This window comes from Callospermophilus lateralis, chromosome 4, assembly GCF_048772815.1.
Source record: "Callospermophilus lateralis isolate mCalLat2 chromosome 4, mCalLat2.hap1, whole genome shotgun sequence".
Classification (NCBI taxonomy): Eukaryota; Metazoa; Chordata; class Mammalia; order Rodentia; family Sciuridae; genus Callospermophilus; species Callospermophilus lateralis.
Genome location: NC_135308.1, coordinates 8,010,557 through 8,029,957, shown reverse-complemented (window position 1 = coordinate 8,029,957; position 19,401 = coordinate 8,010,557). Strand labels below are relative to the sequence as shown.

The following is a 19,401-nucleotide window of genomic DNA, read 5'->3' as shown; positions in this document are numbered from 1 at the left end:
AAGCCTCGCATCAGTTTTCCCCCACACACAGGCCTTCTTATTGGCAGAATGTACCTGTTTCCCAGCTTCCATGCAGGACTTTCCTTCTACCTTGAACTCCTGAGGCCAATTCCTATTCATTTTCACTCCTCAACTTTCTTATTATTTCCAAACCTCTCTTATGTTACTCTCATAGTATTATGTGCAGAATAAAACCATTTTACCACCACCCATCCTTTCCCAAACACCCCAAAACCATAAGGAAATAAGAAACAAATACAAACTCTATATTCAATGAAACAGAAATATTTATAACTAAAGAACACGAAAAAGACAGAAAATGCATCTATAAAACACACATAAAAAGTTTAAAAATCAGAAATGAAGGATGAAGAAAAGGAAACTAAAATATGGGATGCTGTTTTAAATCAGTAAGTTAAATCCCACCTACCTCCTAGCCCCCTCAAAACACTCAGGCCACTATCTCTGACAGACAATCCTTGGAGAGACTTTTTTAAAACAAGATAGTTTGAAAATCCTCTTCTTCTGGGACCTTCCACCCACACAAACCACAAGTGTTTCAGAACAGAAGGACACAGAAGAACATGACTACTGAACCACAACTAGTATGTTTCACAATCATAGACTAGAAATATGAAAACCCCAACCTATAAATTCTGTAATTTAAAACTGTCATATAATGGGAGAACTGAATTCAAAATATACACTCACCACTAACTCATCACTCACAAATCATCTGCCTCTTCTCATCTGTCAAACACCAGCACATAGAGTTTTAATTCATCATCCGCTTTCATTATAAGAAAGTTTAAACCTGCCAGAGAATACTGATTTCAATTGTAGAACTTCTTATGAAATACAATGCATAGAGTGCCATATAGTACTATAGTAACAGAGTAATACACATTCATTTAAATAACTGTGCATTCAAATAACTGCAAGGGTATATGCACTCACTAGGATAGATTACTGAAACATTCTTAGACTCCAAGCAGAGAAAGTCTGTAATTTTTGCTTCTTTCAGTATTTGTGGTTTCTAACTGTAGGAGTCTATATTTTCCTGTGTGTGTGTGTGGGGGGGTCCTCTTTCTAGATTGGATTTCTTCTTGACTGGATTGCATTTATTTGAAAGAAATTTTCACCCTTGACATTATCTAACATTCCCTCAGTCCCCAACCCTGTCTACACTTCATCTCCAACCCAGAAGCCACACACCTAAGGCCCACATGCCAAAATAGCCACAGATGCACTGTGCTCAGTCCTCACAGTATTGGTCAAAAGTGCAATCAGAAGGCTTCCCACTAGGAAATCTGGATTTCCAAATTCTCTTGCAAGTTGAGAGATCTGGTCCCAGTTTCATGCAGCAACCACAGCTCATCATTCATTCAACAAATATGCACTAGGTGCTTTGAACCATCAGACAAATCTTGACCCCATAAAAGCTTAAAATGTTCCAACAGAAAGAATGAATGGATTTATAACACAATAGGAGCTAAGGAGGGTGTGCATGGAGGTAGAATTGAAGGTGGGACCGACTTAGGGAGCAGGGCAGGCACCATGAGGCTGCCGTGGCACAAGCTGCCCTGTGTCTTCGCCTCCCCTGAGGCCTACCACACGGCTTCCAACTAAGAACCGTGAGTCTCACATCCTAGGCCAGTCTCTTGCTGGACAGACTGAATCCACACAAAGACACTGACCAGACCTGACAACTGAACTCTGACCACAACACCAGCAGCCGTCAGCCTAGATTGGTCAGCCTTGGTCAGTCACACCCAGCGTCTCTGTTTTGCCCTTGGTTACTACTCAGCATCAACCAAGAAGACAAATGTGCTCCCCACGCCAAGCACCTGAGACACCCCACTTCTAGCGAGCCTGCTTCCAGCTTCTGCATGACAACAGCCTGCATTCAGCACCCTTGAAGCCACTCTCCGCTCCACCCTACAGCCTCCTCCTGCCTCCCTCAGTGTCTGCCCTCACAGAGATGACACCCCGTCCTTGCTGCAGCGTATGGCAAACAGCCGCTGTGTGTGTCTCTTTGGGTAGCCTTCATTTATTTCCACAGGCTGATCAGCTAACATTTTATATCAGAAACAAAGCCACTGAGGACAACTATAAATAAAACATGTCACCTTCAGCCTGTGAATTTATGTTCCTATAAGTAGGTGCCTATAAAACAGACCCCCGAGCTAGAAAACCAGGGGGAGAGGGTGAGGGCAGGTGTCAAGCGCCTCAGGAAGGAGGTGGGAGGTCCCATTCTGAACCCTCCCAGGGATTTTGGTTTCTTTGTCTGATTATTTGAGATGGAGTCTCATATGTGGTCCAGGCTGGCCTCAAATTCCTGGACTCAGAGTGATCCTTCTGTCTCAGCCTCCCAAGAAGCTGAGAACTCAGATGCGCACATGTATGTTTCGTAGATTATTCTGTCTTTATTTCAAGTTCTTCGGTTATAAATATTTCTGTTTCATTGAATACAGAATCTGGTGCAAACTTAGCAGCACCTCAGTTCACACAGTCTCCCACTTGCCCAACCATGGAAATTCAAGAAATAAGCTCCTGCTGCCTTATGGTACATCCCAGACGAGCATGAGTCGAATGCCAGAAAGGTCAATGAAATGGAACAGTTTTATTGAGGTGCTAATTTATATACCACAAATTTCATCTATCCTGAGTGTACAAGCCAATGGCTTTTAGCAAATGTAGACTTGTGCAACCACCACCACAATCTAGGTCTAGCACATTTCCATCACCCCCTAAGACTGGCTTGCACCTAACTGCAGCTAGGTCCTGCACCAGCCCATGTCACTACACACCTGCTTTTTTGTTGCTGTTCTTTTTAGATATACATGACAGAAGAGTGTATTTTGACATATTATACATACATGGAGTGTAACTCCCCATTCTTGTGGTCCTACATGATGTGGAGTTACACTGGTCATATATTCATATAGGAACACAGGAAAATGATGTTCAAGTCATTCAACTGTCTTTCCGATTCCCATCTCCCCTCCCCTTCCCCTTTGTCTAATCCAATAAACTTCTAATCTTCCCTCCTCCTCCCATTGTGTATTAGCATCCACATATCAGAGAGAACATTTGGCCTTCAGTTTTTTTGTATTGGCTTATTTCACCTTAACATGATAGTCTCCAATTTCATCCATTTACCAGCAAATGCCACGATTTCATTCTTCTTTCAGACTGAGGAATATTCCATATGTACCAGATTTTCTTTATCCATTCTTCTGTTGAAGTGCACTTAGGTTGGTTCCATAGTTTAGCTATTGTGAATTGAGCCGCTATGAACATTGACGTGGCTATATCACTGCAATATGCTGATTTTAAGTCCTTTGGGTATAGACCAAGGAGTGGGATAACTGAGTCTAATGGTGGTTCCATTCCAAGTTTTCTGAGAAATCTCCATACTGCTTTCCAGAGTAGTTACACCATTTGCAGTCCCACTATCAAAAGTGTGAGTGTGCCTTTTCCCCCACATCCTCATCAACATTTATTGTTACTTGTATTCTTGACAACTGCCATCTGACTGGAGTGAGACAGAATCTCAGTATAGTCTTAATTTGCATTTCTCTAATGACTAGAGATGTTGAACATTTTTTCATATATGTTGACATCTGCTTTTTTTCTGGACATTTTATATAAATAAAATCATATAAATTCATAATACAATAGGGGCCAGACTATGTAGTCTTTGGTACCAGACGTCTTGCACTCAGTGTGTTTTTGAGGTTCATTCATGCAGAGCATGTTATTATCAGTCCCTCGCTCCTTTTTATTGCCATGTCTTTTGTTTACCCATTGACCAGATAGACATTTAACAGTTTCCAGTTTGGGACTATTATGAATAGCACTGTTATAAATGTTCAATAAGAAGTTCTTTTGTACACATTTCTTTTATTTCTCTTGAATAGATACTCAAGAGTAGAACTGCCAGGTCGACTGGTAAATACTTTTATACCCAGAAATACAGACAACTTTTTAGGAAATAGGCAAACTGTTTCCCAAAGTATGTGTACCATGGTACATTCCATCAGCAACATAAGAGTTACAATTGCTACACATCATCACCAACGCCTAGTACCATATTTCTGGTCACGGACATACAAGTAGGTGTGTAGAAACAGCTCAGTACAGTTCTAGGCTGCATTTCTCCAATGACCAATGCTAAGGGTATTCTCAAAATGTGTTATATTTCATTTGAGAGAACAGAAAACTTTTCACAATTAAGTTTCTATGCATATTAGAATATTATAAAAGATTAATCCTGGATCCTGACTACTTCCTTATCCTCATTCATACTGATTTGGTTGCTCTATATCCATTTCTTCCTTTTGTCTCTCTAACCACTTTCAAAATCTTTGTGCAGACATTCATTTTTACTTCCCTGCAGCATTTAAAAGTAGAACTACTGCCTATAATCCCAGCAGCTCGGGAGACTGAGGCTGGAGGATGGCAAGTTCAAAGCCAGTGTCAGCAACTTAGCGAGGTCCTAGGCAACTTAGCAAGGTCCTAAGCAACGTCTGAAAATAAAAAATAAACAGGGCTAGGTGCATGGCTCAGTGCTTAACTCCCCTGGGTTTAATCCCTGATACCAAAAAAAGAAAAATAAAAAGTAGAACTGATAAGTCGTAAGGCAAATACATATTTGTAAACTTCCCGTTTAAAACTTGTTTTATGTTCAGAGATATAGAACTGGCCACCTAAGGTTCAGGCCAAACTTTTCTGGACCAGGCTCACTGTGTGTTATATTTAATTACTAATATTCACACTGGATGACTCAACGCATGCACTTGAAGCATTATGCTAAGAAATCTTTAATCCATCAAGTCTCAAGTTTCTAACTACAGAAGTATCTCTGATTTGAAGTCTGCATGAATATGCCAGCTGGAGTTCTGGGATGTTCACCATATAGTGATGAGACAAGAAGTCATTAGATAACTGAAGACGCTAAACTGTCTTCACAGCCTGCTGCTGCGAGGAAAAGCTCTCTGCACTTGCAGGAAACCCGACTCAGTTCTGCCTGGCCTGGCCTAGGTTTTGAGCCTCAGGTTGGCCTGAACCCCAAGTCATCACTGAGCCTCATTAACTCTTTCTGCTACTTTAGTCCTGAATGAAACCAGATCCTGCCTGCACCACCCACCTCACTCTGCTCTACAATGCCATGTGGTGATAAAGAGAGCATGGCCTGGAACACCAGCAGACTTCAGTCCAAAGCTGCATTCACTAAATGCTGTGCTCTTCCCAGACCCAAGCACTGTTCTAAATGGATCCCATTTATTATTTTCTTTAACCCTCACAACACTCTAAATCATAGATCCTAGTATCATCCTCATTTTAGAAATGAGGGAATGGAGGCTTGGAGGAGTAAGTAATCTCCTCAAAGTCAACAATTAAATAGTAGATTGGGGATCCAAACCAAGGCAGAAGGAACCTTGACCTTTAGCAATAGTCTGCTGAAGGGGCAAAATCTAAACTATGTAGGCCTTGAGTACCATTTGTATTTTCTCTTTGGGACATGTTGCCATGGTAAACTTTGTGCAGTAGCTCTGTGCTTCCTACATGAATTCTGTGTGTGTTTCAGTCCTCCTTCCTGTCCTCCTCAAGTCCCATCTCCTGGAGTAAACGTATCCCAGCCTTCATTATTTCCTGTTCCAAGATCTAACCAACTCTTCAACGGCCCATCTTTAGAGTGTATGAATTCTTCAACTAAGTAAAAAATGTCTGGAAGAAAGCAGCAACAATGGGGCATTAGCTTAAGAAACAATAAACAACGCACTGAACGCTTTCAAAAGCAAATAGACTGGGAAACAAAATTCTAATTTTAAGCACTAAGCACACAGGTAACTGGTTGTGCATCATAATGCATACCTGCAAATGACCTACCCTCATGCATGGGTGTGTATGCAGATAAATGGACAAAATACCTCAATCAGTATTCATGTTTCAGAAAAAGAACTGGCTTCCAAAGGCAGAATGCCAAGAAACCAAAGAAGGAGGTAGACAAATCCAGAACTGTACAGACTGCAATTTCTCAGGGACTTACAGACAGCAGCATATCTTGGGTGGCAGCAAGACAGAAAGATCCCAGCACCCCAAAGCAGGAGGAAAGGTTTATATGATAAGCTACACAAAGGTGTGCCACAGACAACCAGATACACCTGATCATTTTTTAAATAATTTTATTTTATGTACATATACACTAATACATCAGATGTCAATCAAGAAACAGACTGTGCTTTTAATACCCAGCACAAAATGCTCTGCTATCTTTACCCAACGGGTTTAGCATGTGTGCCAGGGTCATCTAGCAGGCAAGCTGACTGTGGTCATATCAAGCTGGAGCCCTGCAATTCTCCCTTTCCCAGCAGTGAAAAGGGGAGATTTACCTAAGAAACTGTTTAGCTTTACGTAGAGCTGCTGTCTTTTAAGTTTAGGTTTCTGTTTTTTGATTTCTGCAGAAATAATGGAGGCCACTTTTTGTTACTGCTATGTGTCCAATATTTAGTATACTTCAGCTCTAATACGCCAACCTGTAAGCAGACCTAGCCCTCTCCATTTTACAGAACAATAAGAAAAGAATACCACAGAGAAGTTAAAACACTTGCTCAACAACAGTGCTGGATTCAAACCTAGGTTTCTCATCCTAAAACGACACTCATTCCATTTTAACATTTACTGATGTCCCTCCTCCCCAGCCCACCCCCACCAGATGATGTGGGAAGACAAATCACAGACAAATTTGTTTCAGAAAACAGGAAAATATGATGTGTGTCTAAAACAATGATCTGCTTTGGTTGGTTGGTTGGTTTCCTTGACTTCAAATGAAGTAGGCAGCAAAAGATAGCAGGCTCCAGAGAAATCCCTGTGATCAAGGATGAGCCCTGGCACAGACCTACAGCCTCACAAGCTTCAGATTCTCGGTTTAAATCTTGTCAGGAGAGGCCAACCCTTTTTTCTTTTCCTGCCATTTCTACCAACCTAGGCTCACTCCAAAAAGACTCTGACTTAAATAACCAAAAATATTAAGGAGAGGGGCTGGGGTTGTGGCTCAGTGGTAGAGTACTCACCTACCATGCACGAGGCACCACATAAAAATAAAATAAATACGTGTGTCCACCTAAAACTAAAATATAAATAAAAAATTATGGAGAGAATATGAGGTTAACATTGATAAGTATAATATTAATGACTATCCCTAACGAGAATTTCTGCCCATGTTTCCAGGTGGAAGATCTCAAAGCAGCCCTCCTGATGTCCCTAAGCTACCTCACTGTCCTCTCAGGACAGGAAAAGAGTGAATTACCAAAACAGCGGTGCTCAGGAGAGGACACCAGGTGCCTGGGCTCCACGCCCCTCCCACAGGAGGCCTGCAGTTGCCAGCCTGCCGTGCCTGCTAAGTCTCATTCAAGGGAGGTTCAGCCAGGCCAACTGGCGCACACATGCAAAGCCATTTTCTCTCCCGGCTTTATCAGTAATCCAGAAGAAATGAGGCACAAGAAAACACACGGGTCAAGGCTGGGCTCTGGAGTCTGCCTGCTGGGAATCCTGCCCCACCACTTACTGTGTGACCCTGACCAACTAATAGGACCTCTCCAGGCTGCAGTTTCCTTCTCTGTAAGATAAAGGCAATGAGAGAGCCTACTCCATAGCACTGCTCTGACGGTTACACAGCACCTGGCACACAGAAGCACATCAGTGTTAGTGGCTTTAGTTTTTATTTCCTCTCTCCCTCCCTCTCTCTCTCTCTCTCTCACTGGTCCCCATCATCATCTGTTAGAAACTGAGGGAGTGGGAGACACCTGTAATCCAGCAACTCAGGAGGCTGAGGCAGGAGGATAGCAAGTTCAAGACCAGCCTTGGCCACTCAGCATGATCCTGTCTCAAATAAAAAGGGCTGGAGATGTAACTGAGTGGTAGAGCATCCCTGGGTTCCAGCCAAAAAAGAATTGGGTGGAGAGGAAAGGGGTGTTGTACGTGGGCATCCTAAAATCCCCACAGAAAGAGCAATATCTTCCCAAGAAAAGAAGGCGGGAATCCCTTTCAGCTCTGGTGACCAGATGATGCAGTGTCTCAGTCTGCTCTCGGTAAACTAGTCTGGAGAAAATTCTTTGGTCCAGAAGACAAAGTTCTAAGGTACTAAATGTAAAATCTCCCACTTGTGTTCCATCAATTGGAAAGCCATTGGCGATGGCATGATTGTTCTTAGGGGGAAGGCTATACCCAAACACTCACCAAGGTGGTTCACTGAAATGTCACTCACCAACATTCAACATTAAGAGCTTGCCAACCTTTCCTAAAACCACCTCTCCCCCTCCTTATTGACTGTAAGGATCAACTGATCATTCCCTGAATTTCTTAAAATCATTTCCCACTTGTCTTGGGACACTACAGCAGAGCTACACTGAGCTTTGCAGACTGGAAAAGAGAATTGAAGAAATTAAGGATGAAAATATAAGATTTCTGGAACTCCTTGAACTCATTTCCTTACAACACAAATTATACCATACCAACTACTCACGGGTGAACCTATCTCTGCCACCATTCCAGCTCCTTCCTTTGATATTCTCAGCACCTAAATTCAGTCTAGTACCTGCCAAACTGTAGGCATCACATGAATGTTTACTGAAGTCCAATCCTAGGAATCAGGTTAACCATGACTACATCCTGTTCAAAAACAAAACAAAAAACCTCTCCAAAGCCTTTCCTCAAATTTCCAGATGCTACTGTTCCTAAGTATACTCTCTGTCCACATTTTGTCCTTGCTGTACTGCTGTTACACATTCAACCTTGAACTACAAGTTTCCTGAACAAACTGGTATCTATGCCAGGCACAGTGGCGCATGCCTGAGAGGCCGAGGCAGGAGGATGGCAAGTTTGAGGTCTGCCTGAGCAACAGAGAAAGAGCCCATCATTTTTATAAAAAAGAATGAATGAATGAATGAATTTGAGAGGAAAAATTAAGACTATGCTAGAGAACAAATAATATACATAAATTCGCAAGAAAACAGCTGTTCTAGAGAGTCTTGGTCCAAATAGTAAGTAAACAAAAATGTGCTATAATCTGATGCAACTGACATTCAGAAAGGAGGATTCAGCCAAATCTCATGCTACCAGCCAGTGCAGGGCACTGAACTTGACAGAGCACTGGGCAAGAGAAGGCCAGCAGCCCTGGAAGACTCCATGCTTGGTGGGAGGGAATAACCAGGCCTGGGCAGAGGAGGGAAGAATGTGGTATGTTCAATCTGGATGCAAACTTTCGTGGGGAGCATAAGAAGAACCCAGAAGTTTCAGTCAACTCCTTCAAGTTGCCAAAGGGCGTGCTTCAGAGGTGGAAGATCATGTGTGTTATGGACAAAGGAAAACTACAAGACATGGCAAAGGTGAACAAGGTTCATTATGAAAAAAATGGAAACCTAGATCCCTCCGAAAGGGCACACAAAAACAAATTCAAGGATCCCACCATTCTGTTAATCATCCCAAAATCAAAGGAGACATACCAGCCTGCCCAAGGAAGCTGGGAGAGCTGTGGTAGAGCGCTTGCCTAGCATGTGTGAGGCACTGGGTGCTGAGGATCAAACCATAATAAAGGCCTTGAAAAATACATTAATATTATTAAAAAATAGCAGAAAATATTAAATATTTTATAGGTTGAGATGAAATGAGATTTGCTGTAATTGCAATAAATATTTTATTATGTGATGTAATCAAAATAGGTTTTAACTACTTTATCGGATCCTTATAGTGTAAAGCACAATAAAAACTTGAAAGAAACAGTATGAAAGTTTTATCCAGGTATTGAAGAATAATTCCAGTTTTCCTGCTTTGGCTGTTTGAAAGTGCTTTGCCTTTCAACTAACTAACAGCCTGTCCTAGGGATAAGCATTAGGAACAGGTGAACCGCTTCCATTTTTCAGCCTGGAAATCTACAATTTGATAGCTACAATTACAACTAAACATATGCACAAGCCATTTATTAAGAAACCACAGTTTAAATCAGGCCATCAGTCTGTAAATATAAAAGTGAAAATTTTAAATATGGAAGTGAAACATGGAAATGCAGAGAACATCTTCAAGAGACATGAGGGTAGAAATTATAGCATTTGATCTTGGCCAACCTAAAAATCCTCACTGTTTTACTGTAGATTGGAAAAAAAAAATTCCAACCATAAATCTTATAAAGTCTGAAATAAAGAAGAATCTCTCCTTGCCTGGGAAAGCAAGGGAAGAGCCGCATGGGCTGTGTGAATATATGCAGGAAGAGGACATGATGGGCTCCTAAGAAATGCCCATGAAATTAATAAGCTCCCATGACATCACTGCAAGGCCAGCAGCTGAATCTGAGCTCTACTAATAAAATAATTGGGACCAGAATCCAGCCAACTGAGCCTGTCAACACAGAGGGTGGATTAGGAATGCTTTTATAGAAATTTCACTTAGCTCCAATCATCTAACGTTTCATCTATGATGCGAAGAGCTATAGACCCTGGTTACTTAACCCATCAGGGAGTTCAAATAAGTTCGAATAACTTTTATTCCCTCTCCAATCTGATTATTAGGAGCTCTCTATGCTGCCAGAAGCCTTTCCCTGGACTTGGCAAGTCAGGACTTGTTGGGGTGTTGCTGCATTTTACATCAAAGATAGACTGATTCAAAACCTCTGGAATCAATGGAATGCAGCTCTAGATGCTGCCTGCACTGCTAGTCTGTCCTTGACCTAAAACTATGCTTCCCATTTCACCCTTGAATTCTTACAAACTGACTGTAACAAATGAGTCGATTCTGAAGGACTCCTTTGCAATGGCGAAAGCAAGCATCTCACTACTGTAATCTGAGTCACCAGATGATGCATGTTTACAAACTGTGCCACTGGTGTCCTTCTCCAGTCAAGTGACCACAGTGGTGTTCGCATAAACACCAGGGAGGACAATAGTATCCTGTCCCAAATGAACATTCTTCAGTTGGGGAAGGACATTGTAAAGAACAGATTCAGCCAGGTGCAGAGAGGTTTAAAACTGCTGGTAAAAATCTCTACTCAGAAACACTGAACTTTACTTCCCACCACGTAGATGCTGCCTGGCTTGAAAACACAGACGTGCAGACTCCCAGGCTGGAAAACTCTTCACCTTTCCTTAACACTCGGTGTCTGGGTACCTTTGACCTCTCCAGCCAGCACTGTGCTGGCAGCCTTGCCTGACGTCCTATCTGCAGTGGCACTCCTCCTAGCCTCCCTCGCACACTATCATCAGTGTCAAATTGTATTGTAGGAGTGGTTTTGAGTCCTGTGGAGCCAGAGGCCTAGTCTTGACTCTGGGCAAGTTACTTAATCTATTTATGCCTGTTTCTCCATCTGTAAAAGGCAAATAATAGGGCTGTCATGAGGATGACACAAAATAATTCATATCAAGTACTCATAAGCACGGCTGGTCTCATCTGTCCCCCACAGGTGGGAAAGGCCCTGTTGATGTGTGGCTCACTCTGCTTTTTTACCTCCCACCCCCACCATCGGGCTGTTCTCTATATCCTAAACAGCTTGATCTCTGAACCCCAGAGAACAACATTCTCCTCTTACATTTTCAGTGATATCTGTTTCAACCTTAAAGAAAGAATAACATTTTTTCCAGCAGCCATAGCCTATGCCACTGTACTCACATTGGTGTGGATCCTCCTGTCATAGTGCTTTATTTTAAAATACTTCCACACAATCCCATAGCACTTCATAAGTGCTCACGAGGCCTCACTGTTGGTTTTTAAACAGAAGTCTCATCATCCCTACTAAATTACACTCCAAGTAGTATAAAAGAACATATCAGTTTTAATCCATACATAGGGAAACTTAGTTAACACCTGAAACCCTAATCACAAATACACATGCCAGGGCTGATTAGGTAGCAGGTGGGAAATAGATACACACTCTAGAGCAGGAATTCTTAACCTGCACAGGATGATCGAGAGGGTCTGCGAACATGGATGGGGAATGTCACACTTTCATTTCTTAGCAATGTTTAAATTCAGCAGCTCCTTCCACTATTGATGAAGACAATGAATCACAGAATGGGTGGGACCTATGTCTCTGTTACCAACAAAATCATATTACATTCTCTTAGCTGCAAATACCTTGGAGTATCGTTTACATTCAACCCAACTTTGACATTAAAGCAACTGTTCCCACATTAGATCTTGTCGATACAATAAGCAAGCACATACTACTGCATTACACACCTCCAAAAATGGTTCTGATAGTCATCAGAATCAATATATTTCAATATATATTTGGTCTTTCAAAAATTTAAAATGCACTTTTAAGTTTTTAAACAATAATTCTAGGAAGTGGTCCAGAGGCTTCATCAGACTACCAAAAGGAGTCATATGATTTTAAAAAAAAAAAAAAATGGTTAACAATTTCTAATCTGGAAGCAGTTCTTATATGCCTTCAGCTATCTTTTTTTCTAATCAACAGTACAGAGTTTGTTAATCAGCAAAATAAACGTTAAAATGTATACATTAAAACAAGACTGACTGGAAATGCAATACAGGCACCGCCTCCATCCATGGAAAGCAACATGTAAGACTCTGGCAAGCCTGTGCCCACCCCCTGGGAGCCGCATTCTTAGCCAGGGCTCTATCTAGACCCACACTCAGATTTGGTTACGTGACTTTGACCAGAAGTGTCCCTGAATCCTGCTCCATTTGTCTTAAGGGAAACTTTCTAGTGAGGTGCTTGTCCGAGCTGTGGCTTCACTGGACATACAGGAACAGGCTGTATGACTCATGTCGTGACTGCTTGCTAATGAGTATGTGGCAGGAATCTGTCTGGATCTTACTGTAACGTGCCTCCTGTTGTGTGACGGTGAGGGATGAGGTCATGACCTCTCACCCAGCTCTAGTCCAGGGCATTCCTGTCACCTCCTTAGAAAGGACCAAAATGGCTCCAATCCCTTCACAACACCCAGCTCAGCTAACAAGTTCCATGGAGCCTGGATGCATTTCTTGTTCACCCTTGTTTTCTTAGAGTCCTCACTGTCCTGGTACATACAGAAGGCACTCGATAAATTGCTGCTGGATGAACTTTCTTAGCTGTATCTGGGCTTTTTTCCTAACTCCAGAATATGAATTCCTTTTAAAAAAAAAAAGTGGGTCATATTATCTTTCCTTTATTAGATACCTTGCCAGGGTTGTGTGAATTAGATATCAATAACTATTGAATGCTTAGAGTTTTGCCGTAATGGGAATTAACAAATTGAACTTTTCCAAATATGTAAAATGAATATGAAGCACTTCTGTCAAATCTTTGAGGGCAGTGAGAAATAGCAAGCTCATGTGGCTTTGGAGAGCTGTGCTCTGGCAGACCTGAGTTCAAATCCCAGGTCTGCCACTTAGAGATCATGAGATCCGGGGGTCCCATAATGCCTTCACGCCTCTTTCCTCTTCTGGAATTTTTGAGATAATAATAGTACCTATATCTTTTGTTATAAGGATTTCGTGAGAACATGAACACTTGCAAAGACTCTAATACAATATAGATGATAATAGTACTGATAGATGCTTTTTGACATCAATGGGAAGATTAAAAAAAAAAAAATAGGTCTCTATTCATGTCTTGTACTTCCAGAACTCTTTACTAGCTGTCTCTGCACTGACACCTTTTAAGTGTTCCAAGACCTGACCACTGAGTTTCTTTTTACCATAATAATAGTTCTTCTCTCAGAACATGGATACCAACTCTGGCAATATCATGCAAATTGATGCTCTTTAGAGGAAATCCACAGACCCTGAAATAAACATGTTGTGGTTGCTATCTGGAGGGTTAAGAAACCATACTTACAGCTTAAGTATCCATAATTATTGTCAATTAAGAGCAGGGCATATTTGCTATGAGAAATCTGATATAGTTTATTACATGTCTAAACCAGTCAATAAATATTTATTGAGTACATATCATGTGCCAGTGTTTGAAAAGAATATTATGTAGACCATGACACATTTTGAGAAATAAAATTTCTACAGTTGATTAGAAAAATAAATGAAAGTGTAACAGCAACTGCCATCTACCAAGTACCTACCATGTGTCTACCAGTTTATACCAATAATTCATTCATGCCCACAGCAATCTTGCAGGATCCACATCATAGCGTCATCACCCACCCTTCACAGAAAAGTAAACTGAAGCTTGGAGAGGTGACATGAGCATCCGGATTAACAATGTTGGCAAATGGTAGATCGGAACCCGTGCCCACCTGTGCCCTACTTCACCTCAATCAACTCCTGCCAATTCCTATCCCCACCAACTATGATAATGGTGGAACTCCAATGGCAGCACCCCAATACCAGAGCCTTTCTAAATGCTTCTGGGGCGGGTAATTTTAAAAAACCAACTCACTCTAATAAAAGCAGGTCTATCCTCTTCCTGGTCTTATCACCGGTGCACACACTGAGACCCGGTGGGCCAAAGCAGCCAGGATCAACTGAGGGCCAGTCAACACATAAGCAGGAGAATCCATTAGCACACAGACAAGGCACACAAAAAGGACGTCTCAGCACAGAGTCCTCAGGGAGCAAGCCTGTGGCTCCACAGGAGTGCAACCCAGGAACGAGGGAAAGTGTTGGAATATGTCCACGGGAGGCTGGTCAGAATCCAGGCTGAGCTGGAAAAGGGCGGACTGAAAAGTAATCAAGGCTCCGGGAAAGATGAGGCCACAAGGATAAGAAGTGGCATACAGAGGTGTTTGTAACAGTACAAGGAGGAAATCAGGGTTTGAAAACTTAAGTGATGCTCTGGAAATGGTGGCCCCAAGTCCTAGACTGGTGACAGGGTATTAATCTTGAGCCAATCTGGCCAATATCCTTCCTGATGTAAGCAGATGCATGAGTTCAGCTAAGATACACCGGGTTTTCCTCAACTACTTACAGAACTGGATTAGAAGTTCTATCAGGAAATAGTGCCAAACGTGGACTTGCGTCCAATTCCGGCCATGTTACATTATATCCAATCCCAGCAGGCTGCAAGGGCAGCTCTCACCAGATGAGTGACAGGCAAAGGTTCTGCTCACACGGGGGCTTCTAGGGTAAACAAAGCTGGCAAGAGAGCTCATCTGTGATGGCCACGTGGCCAGTTTCCTGCACAGAGGAATATGTAGGTCTCATAAAATCCAAAGAGCAATTATAAGAAGGGCATTCCTAGGCATAGATTCTCATGATGGTTTTCATTTCATAGTGTAAAATTTATTTTTTAAAACAATAATTTTGTAGATGTTTATATCTTCCGAAATATAAAAATAAAAATAAAATGATTCTCACCATCTTTTTCTCCCTCAGAATAATTGCATTCTGCTAAAATCTTTACAGTTAACTATCTTTTCACTTAGGAATATTTCTAAATTTTTGTTCAATTACCATTCAACAAATTCGTAGTCAAATAATTCCATCTTGATGACAATAAGCAGAATACTGATTTATCAAAGGCTTCTTGCTTTTCCCAGGATTAACACACGCACTATTTCTGCCTTTTCTGCCCTCTTTCTATCCTGGAAGACACAGGGGTTTCATACAACCCAAACAAAAGCCCATTCTCTCACCCCTGCAGCAGCCGCACCTCAGAAGCTCCCTTTAAAAATCTCCCAGTGCACCGAAATTCCAAACCAGCTCTCCAGAGCCTCCTCCCTCTGTCAATACCACAGCCCTCCAACAAGAAAAAGAGGAGAATCAGAAGGGTTTGGAATCTGGAAATCCTTGCCCTGTTGCCCCAAAGAACTGGGGAAAATTCCTTGGCATTCTAAGTTGGAACTCTGAATTCACAAAATTAGTTACTCCAAATATTTCAGTTAGATAACGCCAAATAACTTTAGAAATATCACCAGTTAAATAAGATTGCAGCAATGTGGAGTTGATTTGCAATTTTATATGACACTGCTTATTCCTAAGGGAGAAAATCATTATGTTCTAAAATTTGGAAAAGCAACTCAGCAATTTTAAGTAATCTGTGCTAACAAATTATCAAACAGATGAAGAGATTCTCAAAATTATGTTATCAGAACGCTTTACATTCTTAAAGTAGTAGTGAAGACCCCAAAGGGGTTTTGTTTATGTGGGATACAGCCTATAGATACTATTTGAAATAGAAATTAAAATGAGCCACATGTGGTAGGGCACACCTGTAATCCTAGTGGCTCAGGAGGCTGAGGCAGGAGAATCACAAGTTCAAATCCAGCCTCAGCAACTCTTAGCAAGACCCTATCTCAAAAGAAAAAATACTAAAAATGGACTGTGGATGTGGCTTAGTGGTTAAGCACCCCTGAGTTCAACCCTTGGTACAAATAGAAAAAAAAATTAAAACAAGAACTTTTAGAAACGTTTAATTCATTCATTTCAAAATACAAAGTGTCATTACACATTAACAAACAATATTTTTAAGAAAAAACTTCTTTCTAAAACAAAAAGGATACATATTTAGTAGAAATGTAGAATGCTTTACTTTTTTGCAAAATAATGTAATAATTTGAACACTATGTCAAGAACACTAGATAATTTATAAGTAAAGGCATGTTAACATTTGTTGGGGACCGCAAATCAAGTCAAGATGGCGCCTGGCAGTTTGCCAGAAGGAGTGGTTTGTGAGGCATGCCACCGAACCACCAAGATGATGAGGATTCTTTATTGGCTGACTGCTGTATCTGGATGACGCTAATTGAGTCAAGCTGTGTGTAATCAGTTAAGTATATATACCACTGTTGTTCCGTAACAGTTCCCGCTTCAGCCTTCAAGTTGCTTGTCACCTCCTGGTTATTTTTCCCAGCCTGACTGTGGCAAACATTTATGGAATTCACATAGTTAAAGAACACCTGAAAGCATGATATATTCAGAGAGCAGAGGTTGATGTTCTCAATAACGAGTGTGAGATCCAGCAACTCTTCTCCTGGCAGACATGCGGGGCAGAGCAGGAGAAATATGTCAGCTGCATGTTCCCAGCAGCACATCCACACCAGCAAACATATGGAAGCAACCCAAGTGTCCACTGGCAGTTCAACCAATAAGCAAAATGTGGTCTCTACATACAAAGGAATATTATTCAGCCTTTAAAAGGAAGGACATTCCAGCACATGCCACAGCATACATGAACACTGAAGGCATCACGCCAAGTGAAACAAGCAGTCACAAGAAGACAAAAATACCATATGATCCCACTTAGATGGGATGGACTTAGAGTAGTCAAAACTTGTACAGACAGAATGTGAAACACAGTTGCCAGGGCCTGAAAGAAATGGGAGTTTATCATCTAATGGGGAAGAGTTTGTTTTTAAAATAATTCTGGAAATGGATGTGGTCAGAGTCACATGTATTTAATGCAATGAATGAAATGCACATTAAAATGATTGGTTTTATTTTATGTATATTTAGATCAAGAAAGGGCATCTTTTGTGACAAAAGACAATAAGTATCTACAGCACAGGTTATAAAAAGAAATGTCCTCAGGAGCCTAACAAATAACATAAATGAAAGAGCAAACCATCTAGGAGCATAAGGAACCTGGCCAAAGGAGACAGTAGCAAATCCAGTGTTACCAGATTCTCAGATTATTTAAGAAAACTACAAATTTGAATTTATATCTGAAATCTTATAATAAAAGCCAAACAAAACACATCTATGGATAAATATAGTGTATAGTACCTCATATACAGCACCTAATCTATACATTATAAAAGAGTTACTCAATCTTCAGGAAACTGAACCCTTTTTGGAAAGTAGAATTATTTGTCTTAAAAATATTATTTATGTTAACACATAATAACTTTTTGTTTTCTTTGAAATGAATTAAAATGTTTTAAAAACTTCTCATTTTATTTTTTAATTTCTAATCCAAACAATATCTATAGGCTTCAGCCCACATTAACAAAAGCCCTTCACTAATATTTAAGAGTTTGAAGGGGCTCTTATACCAATCAATCTTCAGAAAATTCCAATAGGAATTTACCTCACAGTTGGTTCTAATTTGATCACTAAGAAGCAACAAACTTAAAACATAACCAATGAAACAGACTGAAACAAAAGTTGTCATAAGGACAAAAGCAAAACAAAACTGTGGTCTAGGAATGTAGAAAGCCTACCATAAAGGAAAATGCCGTCCTCTTAACTGTGCACATGAGAGAACGTCTCTAGTGGACGAGGACATCCATCACTAGAAAAGTGCACTCCTATAAGGCCTCATGTTCCACCCCTGCCTTGAGGATGCAGCCAGAATCCAGCTCCAGGCTCACAAGTTGCCTTTAAAACCTGAAGGGCAGAGGTGTTGAGAAAAGGTGCTAACAGAACCATTGTGGCCAGGCAAGAGGCGCTGAGCTGCAAAGCAAGGAAGAGATGGGCTGCGAGTGCAGCCTCCCCGCTGTCCAGTAGCCACAGCCTAAGAGGGAAGGGGGTTTTCAAAACATAGGAAAATAAGCAAAAGCAAGCAATGCAAGACAACATACAAAAGACGACCTCTGAGCAATCGTTGCTTCCAAATCAGTGGGAATAATAAGTGCTCTAAATTCCAAAGACAAGTTACGGAAGCAGGGGCGGGCCTGAAGGTGAGTCTGGTGATGGTGGGTTCCAGAAGCCAGTCAGCAGGCTATGCTGTCACCTCAGCACAGACAGGAAGGTCCTCCACTAGGGTGATGACAGAGAAGGAAAGGAATGCCGGGGTAAAAATATCTATTAGAAAATCTATAGGTGTGGTATCTGACTGGAGAAGGAAAATCTATCCCTTGTGACAAACTCACTTATTATTCCATCAACAAATGAGCCAGGTTTCTTCAACAAGCAAGGAACCAGTAAATTAGAAATCACATCATCTAAGCCAGGCATGGTGTCGCACACCTCTAATTCCAACAGCTCTGGAGGATTATGGGTTCAAAGCCAGCTTCAGCAAAAGCAAGGCACTAAGCAACTCAGTGAGACCCTGTCTATAAAATATGGCTTGGGATGTGGCTCAGTAGTCAAGGGCTCCGGACTTCAATCGCCAGAACCCCCCGCCCCCCCCCCAAAAAAAAGAAAGAAATCACATCATCCAATCACACAATGTATAGACCACATTCCTATTCAGAGCAAACTTGGTGGAGGGAGGTAGGGGTGCTTTATGGAACAATCAGATACTTGAATCCTGACTAAAAATGTCATGTTACAAATTGAGTATCCCTTATTCAAATGCTAGGGACCAGCAGGGTTTCAGATTTCAGGTGTTTTGGGTTGGTTGGTTTGTTTTTTGATATTTGCTTATACATATTGAGATATTTGAGAAAGGGTCCTAAGTCAAAACATGAGATTTGTGTATGTCTTATACACACAGCCTGCAGGTAATTTTACATGAATGTTTTGTTGATTTTCTTTGTAGGGCTGGGTATCAAGACCAGGGCCTTCAGT

At 41.3% G+C, this 19,401-nt stretch overlaps 1 protein-coding gene across 1 annotated transcript in view; it reads right to left on the bottom strand.

Annotated features, from left to right (window-relative positions):
- The window catches only part of Kif13b (kinesin family member 13B), a 160,742-nt gene that overhangs the window by 114,514 nt on the left and 26,827 nt on the right, over positions 1-19,401 (bottom strand). The window lies entirely within an intron of this gene.